Source organism: Lepisosteus oculatus, unplaced genomic scaffold, assembly GCF_040954835.1.
Source record: "Lepisosteus oculatus isolate fLepOcu1 unplaced genomic scaffold, fLepOcu1.hap2 HAP2_SCAFFOLD_40, whole genome shotgun sequence".
NCBI classification, from domain to species: domain Eukaryota; kingdom Metazoa; phylum Chordata; class Actinopteri; order Semionotiformes; family Lepisosteidae; genus Lepisosteus; species Lepisosteus oculatus.
Genome location: NW_027167934.1, coordinates 2,281,341 through 2,294,412, shown reverse-complemented (window position 1 = coordinate 2,294,412; position 13,072 = coordinate 2,281,341). Strand labels below are relative to the sequence as shown.

At 46.5% G+C, this 13,072-nt stretch overlaps 7 non-coding genes across 7 annotated transcripts; 6 read left to right on the top strand and 1 right to left on the bottom strand.

The window, feature by feature from the left end:
- The first annotated feature begins 5,559 nt into the window (after positions 1–5,559).
- On the top strand, positions 5,560–5,673 carry LOC138228428 (U5 spliceosomal RNA). Its single transcript, XR_011185507.1, has one exon. It is a non-coding gene; the product is annotated as a U5 spliceosomal RNA (small nuclear RNA).
- A 393-nt stretch (positions 5,674–6,066) lies between these two features.
- LOC138228378 (U5 spliceosomal RNA) lies at positions 6,067–6,183 on the top strand. Its single transcript, XR_011185458.1, has one exon. It is a non-coding gene; the product is annotated as a U5 spliceosomal RNA (small nuclear RNA).
- Positions 6,184–6,777: 594 nt separating this feature from the next.
- Positions 6,778–6,859, top strand: trnas-gcu (transfer RNA serine (anticodon GCU)). Its single transcript has one exon. It is a non-coding gene; the product is annotated as a tRNA-Ser (tRNA).
- A 1,202-nt stretch (positions 6,860–8,061) lies between these two features.
- On the top strand, positions 8,062–8,143 carry trnas-cga (transfer RNA serine (anticodon CGA)). The gene has a single exon. It is a non-coding gene; the product is annotated as a tRNA-Ser (tRNA).
- Positions 8,144–9,932: 1,789 nt separating this feature from the next.
- LOC138228252 (U4 spliceosomal RNA) lies at positions 9,933–10,074 on the bottom strand. The gene has a single exon (XR_011185338.1). It is a non-coding gene; the product is annotated as a U4 spliceosomal RNA (small nuclear RNA).
- A 547-nt stretch (positions 10,075–10,621) lies between these two features.
- trnag-ucc (transfer RNA glycine (anticodon UCC)) lies at positions 10,622–10,693 on the top strand. The gene has a single exon. It is a non-coding gene; the product is annotated as a tRNA-Gly (tRNA).
- Positions 10,694–11,858: 1,165 nt separating this feature from the next.
- trnat-agu (transfer RNA threonine (anticodon AGU)) lies at positions 11,859–11,932 on the top strand. Its single transcript has one exon. It is a non-coding gene; the product is annotated as a tRNA-Thr (tRNA).
- Positions 11,933–13,072: the final 1,140 nt, after the last annotated feature.

Genomic DNA, 13,072 nt, shown 5'->3' with positions numbered 1-13,072 from the left:
TTTTCATTTTTTTCCCTCGTACTCGAGGGTCATTTTCCTGTTCCACATGCGATTTCAACATTTTCTTGGGAGATGTCAAGCCAGCAAGCCACTGCTGTGGTTCAGTGGCCAGTGTGGAGTTCAGTGGCCCTGTTGTACACAGAAAGCACATTGAGCTCCTTGGACATGAAAAGTTCCAGATAAAAGCCATTTGTCATCCTTTCTCTTGGTGTCGATGTTGCTATTGTATGTAAAGGTGGCAACTTGCTCAGCGAGCAGGCGGAGCACACACCGAATGCAGATGTGTCTGAGTGGTGTGTCCAAGTGGCTGCAAAAGGACGGCACTCCTGGGGCACTGTGGCTTAGTTGGTTAAAGCGCCTGCCTAGTAAACAGGAGATGCTGGGTGAGCCTGGGTGATTCTCGATGATTGCAAGCCGTACAGCCTCCGCCATGCTTTCCAAGTGGGATGAGGTTTTGGAGTTGGTATGCAGTGTTTTGTTATCTCCAAACATAACGCTGTGCACATTTACCAACAAGTTCAACCTTTGTCACGTCTGTCCACAGAACATTGTTCCAGGAGTTGCTGTGGAACATCCATGTGGTCTTTAGCAAACGTGAGAGGGGCAGTGGTGGTTTTTTTGGGGGGGAGAGCAGTGGTTTCCTCCGTGGTGACCTCGCATGATCACCACTCCTGTTCAGATTTCTTCTTATGGTGGACTCAGAAACACAGACGTAAGACAAAGTCAACCACCTGTTCGCTAGATCCCATCCCCACTCAGCTAGTCAAAGATTCCCTTGAAGGACTGGCAGGACCTATAATTAGTATGATGAATGCATCGCTTGCGTCAGGCGTTGTACCTGATCAATTTAAGGTAGCGGTTGTTAGACCGCTCCTTAAGAAGTCAAATTTGGATCCACAAGTTCTTAACAACTACAGGCCTGTCTCAAAGGTCCCATTTCAATCTAAAAGTCTTGAGAGAATAGTTGTTGCCCAATGTCAATCGTATCTGGATTCAAATAATATACTTGAGAAATTTCAGTTTGGTTTCTGAAACTGCATTAACATGAGTCGTAAATGATATTCTCTTAGCTACTGATGCAGGGAATGCAACAGTGCTAGGTTGCAACAGTGCTAGGAATGCAAACTTTAGGTTGCGCTTCTTCATGCTGCATCGTTGGCATGAGTGGAGCTTTTTAAACGTCTGTACTTACTGCGCCCCATAAGAAATCATTTGTCCCCGTTCAAAAGAGATTGTGCGATGTCCTGCACCATTCGCAAAGCAAACCTTTGACAGTTTGAAAAGAGGAATTTATTCTGCTTCCTGAACGTGCAGTAGTTACAAAGTTGAACGTCTTTACACGATCTGCTACAGTTTTCAGTGGGTGAGCTTTGTCAGATGGCTTGGGAAAACGCACTGTGTTTCGGCTTGGGAAACATCATGAGCAGTGTCCTGCATGTTTTCTGTGTATAGCTGTCTTTTAACGCATACAGAACTCATTCGAAATCCTTGATTTCTCCAATTAACAAGGGTCCCTTAAAGGATGAGTCAAAGTAACGTCTAATCAGATTAGTTTCCTTTGAGCTGGTTCAGAGTTTGCTCAAGAGTTTACCTTTCACAGATGCGCAAAAAAGAATGTTGGGGGTGCATGCTTCAAGGCGCCTTACAGCTGTAGGGAGTGATTCGAGACGATTCCTGGCGTGTGCTCGTTCCCATATACCGTACGCACCGGGGTGCAGTGCTACGATGACGTACAATACCGCTTGGGCACGTAACAGCGTTATATGCAAGTGCGGGACGTGAGGGTTTTCGTTTGTTCGTTTTGTTTTGCTCTGCTTTGCTTTGTTTTGCTTTCCATCGCGTTGGTAAGAGCGTAAATAAAAAGGCGATTCCTGCGTCTATCACTAACGTAAGAGCTATTTCAAGTGCGACGTGGTGCGGCTTTTCAAATGCTTGTGGGCATTTCTCTGTTGTTGATTATTTTTTTGTGTGTAACAAAGTGGCATTTTCATGTCCGGACGGGGAGACTTTATCATTCCGACATGAAGCCACCCTTAAGTCCTCTGAGGCGTGTCTGTCTGCAAGGCTTGTATTTTGGAAATGTTTTTTTGAAACGGAGAACGACTTTGAAATAGGCTTCTGCCGGCGCCTCCCGATCCAGGTAAGATTGTAGCAAGAACGCAGCGGCGGCGGGGATTTCTGTAGTCATGGCCGGTTGGTTAAGGCGATGGACTAGAAATCCATTGGGGTCTCTCCCCGCAGGTTCGAATCCTGTCGACTACGTTGTCTGCCTCCTGTTGTTGTGTTCCGGTGCAAGCAAAGAAGTGCGCCTCTTCGCTGTTCCTGGTGGTTTTAAAAGGCCAAATCGCTTGTACCCGCTGCCTTGGAATTAAGTTCTTCAGCGTCTGCGAATGGCATTTTGCAGATGTCGACGCGTTTTGCACAGAGCACCAAAAAAGCGTCTTTTTTGAAGGCCTGGGCACTGAGCATTGGTGGTTCAGTGGTAGAATTCTCGCCTGCCACACGGGAGGCTTGGGGTCGGTTCCCGGCCAATGCAGTGGCTTTTGCAGCAAGCGGCTCCATCACTTGCATCCCCTTGCAACTCGCAACTGAAAACCCACTGAAGCTAAGCAGGTGTGAGCCAGGTCAGTACCCGGATGAGGGTGAGCTACAGGGAAAAACAAAGCTTCCAGCTGGAAGCGGTGTTAATGGTGCCGGCGGGGGGGCGTTCACCCTGAGGTCTGTGCGGGTCCCAATTCCCCAGCATAGTGACAGAGAATTAAACATGTTTGGGCAACTTTGGTCAACCCTATTTAACTTCTGGGGCAGGAAAAGCACACTTTTCAAAACTTGTTTTTCAGCTCGAAATAAACGTGTTTTTTCAAACCTTGGAATCCCAATGTAACTGCCTGGCTCATTAGAGCCCACTGAGTCAGCCCTTAACCCCAGTGTGCAGAAGTTGTCAAAACGTGTTTTTCAGCAGAAATAAACATGTTTGGGCAACTTTGGACACCCCCATGTAACTTCTGGGGCAGGAACAGCACACTTTTCAAAAGGTGTTTTTCAGCTCGAAATAAACACGTTTTTTCAGACTGTTGAATCCCAATGTAACTGTCTGGCTCAGAAGAGCCCACTGAGTCAGCCCTTAACCCCACTGTGCAGAAGTTGTCAAAACGGGTTTTTCAGCAGAAATAAACACGTTTGGGCAACTTTGGTCACCCCCATTTAACTTCTGGGGCAGGAAAAGCACACTTTTCAAAACGTGTTTTTCAGCTCGCAATGACCTCTGTTTTACATCTCATCCAGAAGACAGCGCCCTTTTACAACACAGCGTCTCTGTCACTATCATAAGTGACTGCCATCATAAGAATATGAGTCCAATATTTTAGAATATAGTCAGAATGACTTCTAACCTTACCTGTGGTGTCTTTAATCCCTATTGCTCAATGCATGGTGTACGTACTGCATAGATGTGTCTTGAGAATGAGGAATGGGCCCCTGAGACCGTCATTTACCTGTTTCACAAATGATCTTATTTTACTAGAGATTCTGTTTGGGATTCAGATGTGCATTCGGACAGCAATCCCTTTCAAGAAATGATACGTTCTGGATGAGGTCAATGGTGCTGGAACACTGTATTTAGGATGTGTTTGCAGTGATTGTGTGTCCCCTGCTTCAACGCAGTGATATATAGATGTGCTCCTGTAATTTATTGGTACAAGCCCAGAGCAGTAAGCAGTCTGAGGATTTATTTCCAGACGGCATAGAGCAGTGAAGCAGTGAAGTAGTGCAACACACTGGATCATTATATTATTAGCATCTATTCTACTTAAATTATTACATTATACACAACTTGAGTTCATTTTAAAAATTAAAAGGTAATGAAAGGAATGCATATTCATGAGGAAGATAATACCGATATGCATGTGATAATCTTCCTTATATCATGTAAATCATGTTCATCATTACATGATGGGAGCTAAAACAGAAGTTGAGAGAGAGCAAGGACGCCTACAGGAGGAAGGTATAGGACAAGCTGCAAAGGAAAAGCTACAACCCACAACAGCTACTCACCCACCCATCCCACACAGCTATCACTCTCCAACACCTCCACCATTAACACCTCCAGCACTGAAAGTGCTATGTGCACCATCCCCCAGGCCAGGCTGACCAGGCCAGTGCAATACACTGGATCTTTATATTATTAGAATCTATTCTACTTAAATTATTACATTATACACAATTTGAGTTCATTTTAAAAAGTAAAAGGTAATGAAAGGAATGCATTTTCATAAGAAAGATAATACCGATATGCATGTGATAATCTTCCTTATATTATGTAGTGCGTCATTTGGACACTTTGTGGGCTTGAAATACAAAGAAAATCATGTTCTATGGTACAAGATAAATACAAAACGTAAGCTTTTATTTTAATTAGATTTGTTTATAAAGCATAAGCAATCATTTATTACATTAATATATGTGAAAATAACATTTTAGCATCATATTATACATACAGGTCTCTAGCTTCAACACAGTGATATATATATATATATGCTCAGTGATTTATTTGTACATGCCCAGGGCAATAATCAGAATGAGGATTTATTTCCAGACGGGCTACAGGTAGTGTTGTGAAATACTTCAACACACTGGATCGCAGATTTAGACCCCCTGCACTCTTACTCCTTAAAAACCAAAGAAATGAAGATATGTAGCAATCACATTGTAACAGGGGTGACAGTGACTTAATGCTTATACTAGTGGACTTCTGGTACCTTTAGGGTACGGTGTTCCCTGAAGGGCTCTCAAACCCCGCATTTCAGATGCCTAGCTGATGTGTTGCACCTCAGAATCACTTTTAAACCTTACATCTGGTATCTTTAATCCCTATTGCTCAACGCGAAAACCTTACCTGTGGTGTCTTTAATCCCTATTGCTCAATGCATGGTGAAAGTATTGCATAAATGTGTCGGAAAATGAGCAATGGGCACCTGAGAGACTCATTTGCCTGTTTCACAAATGATCATATTTGACTAGAGATTCTGTTTGGGATTCAGTTGTGCATTCTGACAGCAATCCCTTTCAAAAAAGGATACATTCTGGATGAGGTCAAAGGTGCAGGAACACTGTATTTAGGATGTGTTTGCAGTTATTCTGTGTCTCTAGCTTCAACACAGTAATATATATATATATGCTCACTAATTTTATGGTACATGCCCAGGGCAATAATCATTATGAGGATTTATTTCCAGATGTGCTAGGGGTAGTGTTGTGAAATACTTCAACACACTGGATCGCAGGTTTAAACTCCCTGCACTCTTACTCCTTAAAAACCAACAAATGCAGATATGTAGCAATCATATTGTAGCAGAGTGCATCGTTTCTGGCATAGTATGGCCAGGTGTTTTCCGAGTTATTGCACGGATTGGGCACGGCCGCAAGCCAAGAGCCGCAGGCGATGAGCCCGGAGCTGAACGGGCCCCACTGGCCCGTTTGTAAGGCCAGGTGCATTGCCAACCACGACCGGCAGGGCAGAGGCCTTGAAAGCGGCCTGGGCTCCTGCAGCTGTGCAGCCAAGCGCTCTGGTTTCTCTTCATTTCGTACAAATCTTTCGCCTTTTGCTAAAGATTTCCGTAGAGAGGAGCATGAATGAGTTCCGTGCAATTTTTGTGCTTCCCTGCCTTCGGGTGGTTGCAGCTGGGCTGGTCAAAGAGAGAAAACAAAACCGCTCACAATCGCTCTTGTTATGGCGATTGTGGTTGTCTGCTCTGCGAGTCCTCGGTCTCTGCCCGTCTGATTGCCGCTCTCTTCTTTGGGGGGCGGGAAGTGTCCGGCCGCAGGGGATCTTGGGACCTCGCTTTGCAAAGCGGCTTCCCAGAGTGCGTCGTTTCCGGCACAGTGTGGCCGGGTGCTTTCCGAGTTATCGCACGGATTGGGCACGCCCGCAAGCCGAGAGCCGCAGGCGATGAGCCCGGAGCTGAACGGACCCCACTGGCTCGTTTGAAAGGCCAGGTGCATTGCCAACCACGACCGGCAGGGCAGAGGCCTTGAAGGCGGCCTGGGCTCCTGCAGCTGTGCAGCCACGCACTCTGGTTTCTATTCATTTCATACAAATCTTTCGCCTTTTACTAAAGATTTCCGTGGAGAGGAGCATGAATGAGTTCCATGCAATTTTTGTGCTTCCCTGCTTTCGGGTGGGGCGCAGCTGGGCTGGTCAAAGAGAGAAAACAAAACCGCTCACAATCGCTCTTGTTATGGTGATTGTGGTTGTCTGCTCTGCGAGTCCTTGGTCTCCGCCTGTCTGATTGGCGCTCTTTTCTTTTGGGGGGCGGGAAGTGTCTGCCCCCACTGCCCCTTTCAAGTTTGCTAAAGACCACGTGGATGTTCCAGAGCAACTCCTGGAACAATGTTCTGTGGACAGACGTGACAAAAGCTGAACTTGTTGGTAAATGTGCACAGCGTTATGTTTGGAGATAACAAAACACTGCATACCAACTCCAAAACCTCATCCCACCTGGGAAGCATGGCGGAGGCTGTACGGCTTGCAATCATCTAGGATCACCCAGGATCTCCTGTTTATTAGGCATAATAAACAGGGCCACTGAACTCCACACTGGCCACTGAACCACAGCAGTGGCTTGCTGGCTTGACATCTCCCAAGAAAAATGTTGAAATCGCATGTGGAACAGGAAAATGACCCTCGAGTACGAGGGAAAAAAAAGAAAAAGATCATCTGGAGCGTGCCAACCCATGTCCAGAGCGTGCCAACCCATGTCCGGACAGCCCAGTTTCCTCGACGAGGTGGCCGAGTGGTTAAGGCGATGGACTGCTAATCCATTGTGCACTGCACGCGTGGGTTCGAATCCCATCCTTGTCGCTCCGGTACTAGAGCCGTACATTTTCTAGCGGTGGCTGAACATGGTATAGTAGGCTAACGTTGGCTCTGGGTTGAGACCGCGTTTTCACTTATTTGCAACGCAAACGGAGAAAGCGATTTTTGACAGTCTCTCAGGATGACAGTTTGTCATTCCTCTAGATGTTTATACAGTAGAAGCCTGCTTCGTGGCTTAAATCCAAGCTAAGGAAACGAGTTAGAGGTCTGATGCAGAACTGCGAATTCAATGAACGGGAACACTACAGTACATTGCACTGTATGTGTGAGGAAAGCTGCCCCCTTCTGTCCCTTGTCGACCGAACAGAGGACTGTAAAGGATACCGCCAAGAAACTTTAGGATGCTGGTTGAAATCCAGCTCCAAAGAAGCCCCTTTGGGTGTTATGTCATCAAAAAGTAAGAACAGCGAATCTCCCTTTGATCAAAAGCGCAACAGAACTGTTTTCCGTGGAGCGGGTTTCAGACCCGTAGACCTGTTTTATTTGTAAGGCAGGGCGCATTCCCAAGCGCGAATCTCCTGTTTTAGAAATGCTTTAATGGGCGTGAAGTGAAAATAAGAAATGGGCTCCAGATGCACATGGAAGCAATCAAGTGTTTCATCCGAGCTGTTTCAAAGACTGCTCAAGAGCTTTCCTTTCACAGAGGCGCAACGATTAATGATGGGGGTACACCCTTCAATGCGCCTTAGGACTCTAGGGAGTGATTGAGACGATTCGTAGCGTGTGCTCATTTCCCTCTATTCCCCGTGTTGCAGTGGTAGGATGACGTAAATTACTGCTTCGACACGTAATGGCATTATAATCAAGTGCAGGAGCTGAGGGCTTTAGTTTTGTTTCGTTTTCCATGGCGTTCGTAAGCGCGCAAATCAAAGGCAATTCCTGCGTCTAACAGGAATGTAAATGCTTTTGAAAGTGCAGTGTGGTGCAGCTTGTAAAATCCTTGTCCACATTTGTGGTTTGTTGATGTTTTTTCTGTCTGCCAAAGTTGCATTTTGACATCCGGACGGGGAGACTTTATCATTTGAACGTGAAGCCAGCCTTAAACCCTCTGAGGCGTGTCTGTCTGCCGGCATGTATCTTGTGAAAGGTATTTTTTTTTTAACGGAGAGCGACTTTAATAAAGTTTCCGCAGCCACCTCGCACTCCGTGTTAGATTATAGGAGGAATGCGGAGGTGGTGTGCTCGCTGTAGTCGTGGCCGAGTAGTTAAGGCGATGGACTCGAAATCCATTGGGGACTCCCCGGTCAGGTTCGAGTCCTGCCGACTATGGCGTCTGCCGCACGTCGCCTTGTGCCTGTGCGGTAAAGGCGAAGTGCCGCTTCTCCTTTCCTGGTACTATAAAAATGCTACATCGCTTGGTCCTGCTTCCATGGAAAGCAGTTCTTCAGGTAATTCTCCTCTCTTACCAAAGCTGTTAGGTTCCTTTCCGTGGTGAGAGGGGTTGTCATGCAACGCTGCCACATAGTGCCGACAGACAAGTGTGTTGTTTGTATATGTGAGGCTCCAGTTATTTTCCCAAAATCCAGCACTGAGCGTAAACAAAGTGTCTAAGTAGCGTGGGAATGCTAACCCTAACCCTAGCTGGAGTTTGAGCAATCCAGCACTGAGCGTAAAAAGATGAGTCAAAGTAACGTCTAATCGGATTAGTTTCCTTAGAGCTGGTTTAGAGTTTGCTCAAGAGTTTACCTTTCACAGATGCGCAAAGAAGAATGTTGGGGGTGCACGCTTCAAGGCGCCTTACAGCTGTAGGGACTGATTCGAGATGATTCGTGGCGTGTGCTCGTTCCCATATACCGTACGCCAAGGGGGTGCAGTGCTAGGATGACGTACAATACCGCTTGGGCACGTAATGGCGTTATATGCAAGTGCGGGACATGAGGGTTTTCGTTTGTTCGTTTTGTTTTGCTCTGCTTTGCTTTGTTTTGCTTTCCATCGCGTTGGTAAGAGCGTAAATAAAAAGGCCATTCCTGCGTCTACCACTAACGTAAGAGCTATTTCAAGTGCGGCATGGTGCGGCTTTTGAAATGCTTGTGGGCATTTCTCTGTTGTTGATTCTTTTTTTGTGTGTAACAAAGTGGCATTTTCATGTCCGGGGAGACTTTATCATTCCGACATGAAGCCACCCTTAAGTCCTCTGAGGCGTGTCTGTCTGCAAGGCTTGTATTTTGGAAATGTTTTTTTGAAACGGAGAACGACTTTGAAATAGGCTTCCGTCGGCGCCTCGCGGTCCAGGTCAGATTTTAGCAACAACGCAGCGGCGGCAGGGCTTGCTGTAGTCGTGGCCGAGTGGTTAAGGCGATGAACTAGAAATCCATTGGGGTCTCCCCGCGCAGCTCCGAATCCTTCCAACTACGTTGTCCGCCTCCTGTCGTTGTGTTCCGGCGCAAGCAAAGAAGTGCGCCTCTTTACTGTTCCTGGTGGTTTTAAAACGCCAAATCGCTTGTACCCGCTGCCTTGGAAATAAATTCTTCAGCGTCCGCGAATGGCATTTTGGAGCTGGAAGCATGTCGACGCTTTTTGCACAGAGCACCAAAAAAGCATCTTTTTTGAAGGCTCAGGCACTGAGCATTGGTGGTTCAGTGGTAGAATTCTCGCCTGCCACGCGGGAGGCTCGGGTTCGATTCCAGGCCAATGCAGTGGCTTTTGCAGCGAGCGGCTCCATCACTTGCATCCCCTTGCAACTCGCAACTGAAAACCCACTGAAGCTAAGCAGGTGTGAGCCAGGTCAGTACCCGGATGAGGGTGAGCTACAGGGAAACGATTTCTTATGGGGCGCAGTAAGTACAGACGTTTAAAAAGCTTCACTCATGCCGACGATACAGCATGAAGAAGCGCAACCTAACGTTTGACAGACAAAAGCCGGGCGCCGCTACGAGCAATATGAAATCAAATTGACAGCACACGGCGTTTCGCGCTGACTCAAAAGTGATCTCGACAGACGCTGTTCTCTGCATAACGCTGAAAGAGCTAAAGAGCATTTCTGTTGAGACGTAACAAGCTCGTTTCTTTCTACCATGATGTCACCATGACCAAATCTGTCTTTAAACACCTTGCTCAGTCTCTGACGAGACTGTCAAAAATCGCTTTCGCCGATTGTATTGCAAACCGGCGGAAGCGGGGTATTGGGAAAAGTTTTCAACTAGCAATAATTGCGCCTCGGCTAAACCTCACAGGCTACGATACTGCCACTGCGCAAAGCTGACGGTTGCCAGGCAACCGCGGGGATCCTATTGAAATCGTTATCGATCGTCTCATGGCATGTCGTTGCGGTAACGCTTCATATTTGTCGTCTTCTTCTTCGTCTAGCTTGAGGTTTTGAAGAATTTCATGACAGACAAGGGCTTCGTTGGGAACAAAGGGCGTTGTGAGAAAACCATTGCTTATTTTCTGCAGCAGAAATACAACCCTTTAAATACAAGATGACAGAACAATGACGAAGGGCATGCCGGGAGGAACTCATGCACTACAGAGGAAAGGGGGCGGGCACGTACAGTTCACATTCAAGCCACAAGTACTCTTCTCGGATGTTACACAAACAAATCCTAACGTCTTGAAAGCATTGCAGCATATTTGTGTCCCACTTCCCGTGGCTGCAGGACGACTGACACGAACGGACAAACACAATCTGTGGCGTTTAACTAACAATATCATGATTTATTCAGGATGTGTGGAATCAGCACGTCCCGGAGACAGCTTCCGAAATCGTGAGCATTCTCTGGTGGTGTCCTGCAGGGCTCCTGTGGGCATGCGTTGGTGGTATAGTGGTGAGCATAGCTGCCTTCCAAGCAGTTGACCCGGGTTCGATTCCCGGCCGACGCAGTGACGATTGGTTTCAAATGCTGTCATGAGCCTTGGATTGTGACTAGCAAAGCGAAGCCTTTTGAAAGAGCTAAAGCACTGCAAAACGGAATTGAAGGAGAATCTTACAGGGGATTCTGAGCAGTGTCTGCATACACGCAGTCCGATATGGGTGCTGAAAGCTTGAGCTACTCTCAATGTCATGCTGCCTTTCCCCGGAGTAAATCTGTTACATTGAAAGAATGCTTCTGGCAGGTTCAAAAAGGGACCCTTGTTAATTGGAGAAATCAATGATTTCGAATGAATTCTGTATGCGTTAAAAGACAGCTATACACAGAAAACATGCAGGACACTGCTCATGATGTTTCCCGAGCCGAAACACAGTGCGTTTTTCCAAGCCATCTGACAAAGCCCGCCCACTGAAAACTGCAGCAGATTGTGTAAAGACGTTCAACTTTGTAACTACTGCACGCACAGGAAGCAGAATAAATTCCTCTTTTCAAACTGTCAAAGGTTTGCTTTGCGAACCCCGCAGGACATCGCACAATCTCTTTTGAACAGGGACAAACGATTTCTTATGGGGCGCAGTAAGTACTGTTACTGTCACTGCTCGATACCGACGTTAGCCTACTATACCATGTTCAGCCACCGCTAGAAAATTTACAGCTCTAGCACCGGAGCAAACGACAGGAGGGCCAACGTCGAACAGGCACACGTGTCAGACATGGAGAGCGATGAGAATGGGAACCCATGCCTGCAGAGCACAATGGATTAGCAGTCCATCGCCTTACATTCAGCCACCTTGTCGACGAAACTGGGCTGTCCGGACATGGGTTGGCGCGCTCCAGATGATCTTTTTCTTTTTTTTCCCTCGTACTCGAGGGTCATTTTCCTGTTCCACATGCGATTTCAACATTTTCCTCGGGAGATGTCAAGCCAGCAAGCCACTGCTGTGGTTCAGTGGCCAGTGTGGAGTTCAGTGGCCCTGTTGTACACAGAAAGCACATTGAGCTCCTTGCACATGAAAAGTTCCAGATAAAAGCCATTTGTCAATCTTTCTCTTGGTGTCAATGTTGCTGTTGTATGTAAAGGTGGCAACTTGCTCAGCGAGCAGGCGGAGCACACACCGAATGCAGATGTGTCTGAGTGGTGTGTCCAAGTAGCTGCAAAAGGACAGTGCTCCCGGGGCGCTGTGGCTGAGTTGGTTAAAGCGCCTGCCTAGTAAACAGGAGATCCTGGGTTTGAATCTCAGCAGTGCCTTCTTTGTTCTGTCTTCTCAAACAGAACTGGTCCTTACGGACAACCACCTACGGCTAGACTTGCAAGTATTCATTTCCTATCTTTAACGCGACTTGTTTTTCTTAAAATGGATGCAACTTGCAAAACATGAAATACAAACCTTGCTAATCAGCGCTAGCGGCTGGCAAAAAAAAAAGAAGTCAGCAATGTTTTTTTTCTTTAACCTTAACCCTGCTAACGGAGACGAGTTAATCGACCGAGTCTATGCAGCTTAAACGGTGCGCACGTCGGGTTCTTAGCTGAAAGGTTGGTAAATCACGCTCACCCCAGTCCTTAATCTTTTAAAGAGGATACAAAATTGAACCTAGTCGCCACATCACATACATCCTGTTCAATGATAAAAAGGTAACATCTATCCTCTCTCCAGAGTAAATCTCACGTTGAGGGCATCTTTTTTTTCACTTTACCGTGAGTTGGGCTCGGCTGCACAGAGGAGAGAGCAGAGCAATGAGGTCACGGGGACAGGGGAGTCACACGCTGGCGGTTTGAATACGCGGAAGATCACTGAGGGATCCACAGTATGTGGACGCTCCGTGCGCCATCAGTCCACACTCCGGACTCTGAATCCTGCCATCCGAGTTAAGATCTCGGCGGAACCTGAGGCGCAGTTCCTTCTTAAAACGTAATCTGGTGAGCATTTCTAGAATCGTACTTGTATAGATGCAGCCTTTAATGTGTTGCTAGGTTAAAATTGATGACTTCTTGTATTTCAGTAGGCAACTGCCCTCTTGATTTTGGATTTAATTTCTTTATTACAGGGGCGCTTTTATGAAGACAGAGTCATGTTCAGGTACTTTGCTTGATGGAGGAAGCTCATTTCGGACTCTGTGATCTGCTCACCTGGAAAGGTCTGCTGTACTACTACAAGAGAGAAGTAGAGTCTGGAAGAAGGGACAATTTTATGATGCTTTGGAAGATAATGTTTTTTTTTTCTTATTCTGAAAATGAAAGGTAGGTGTTTCTATATGGACTCAGTCTTTGGAATTTGTATATATATATATTTCAGTGATCCCTCAGCCATTCCTTCTGTATTGTAATTCAATTTCTCTTTTAAAATTCCTTCCCCACTTCTAGGACCTGCAGTTGCTGAACTCCACAATG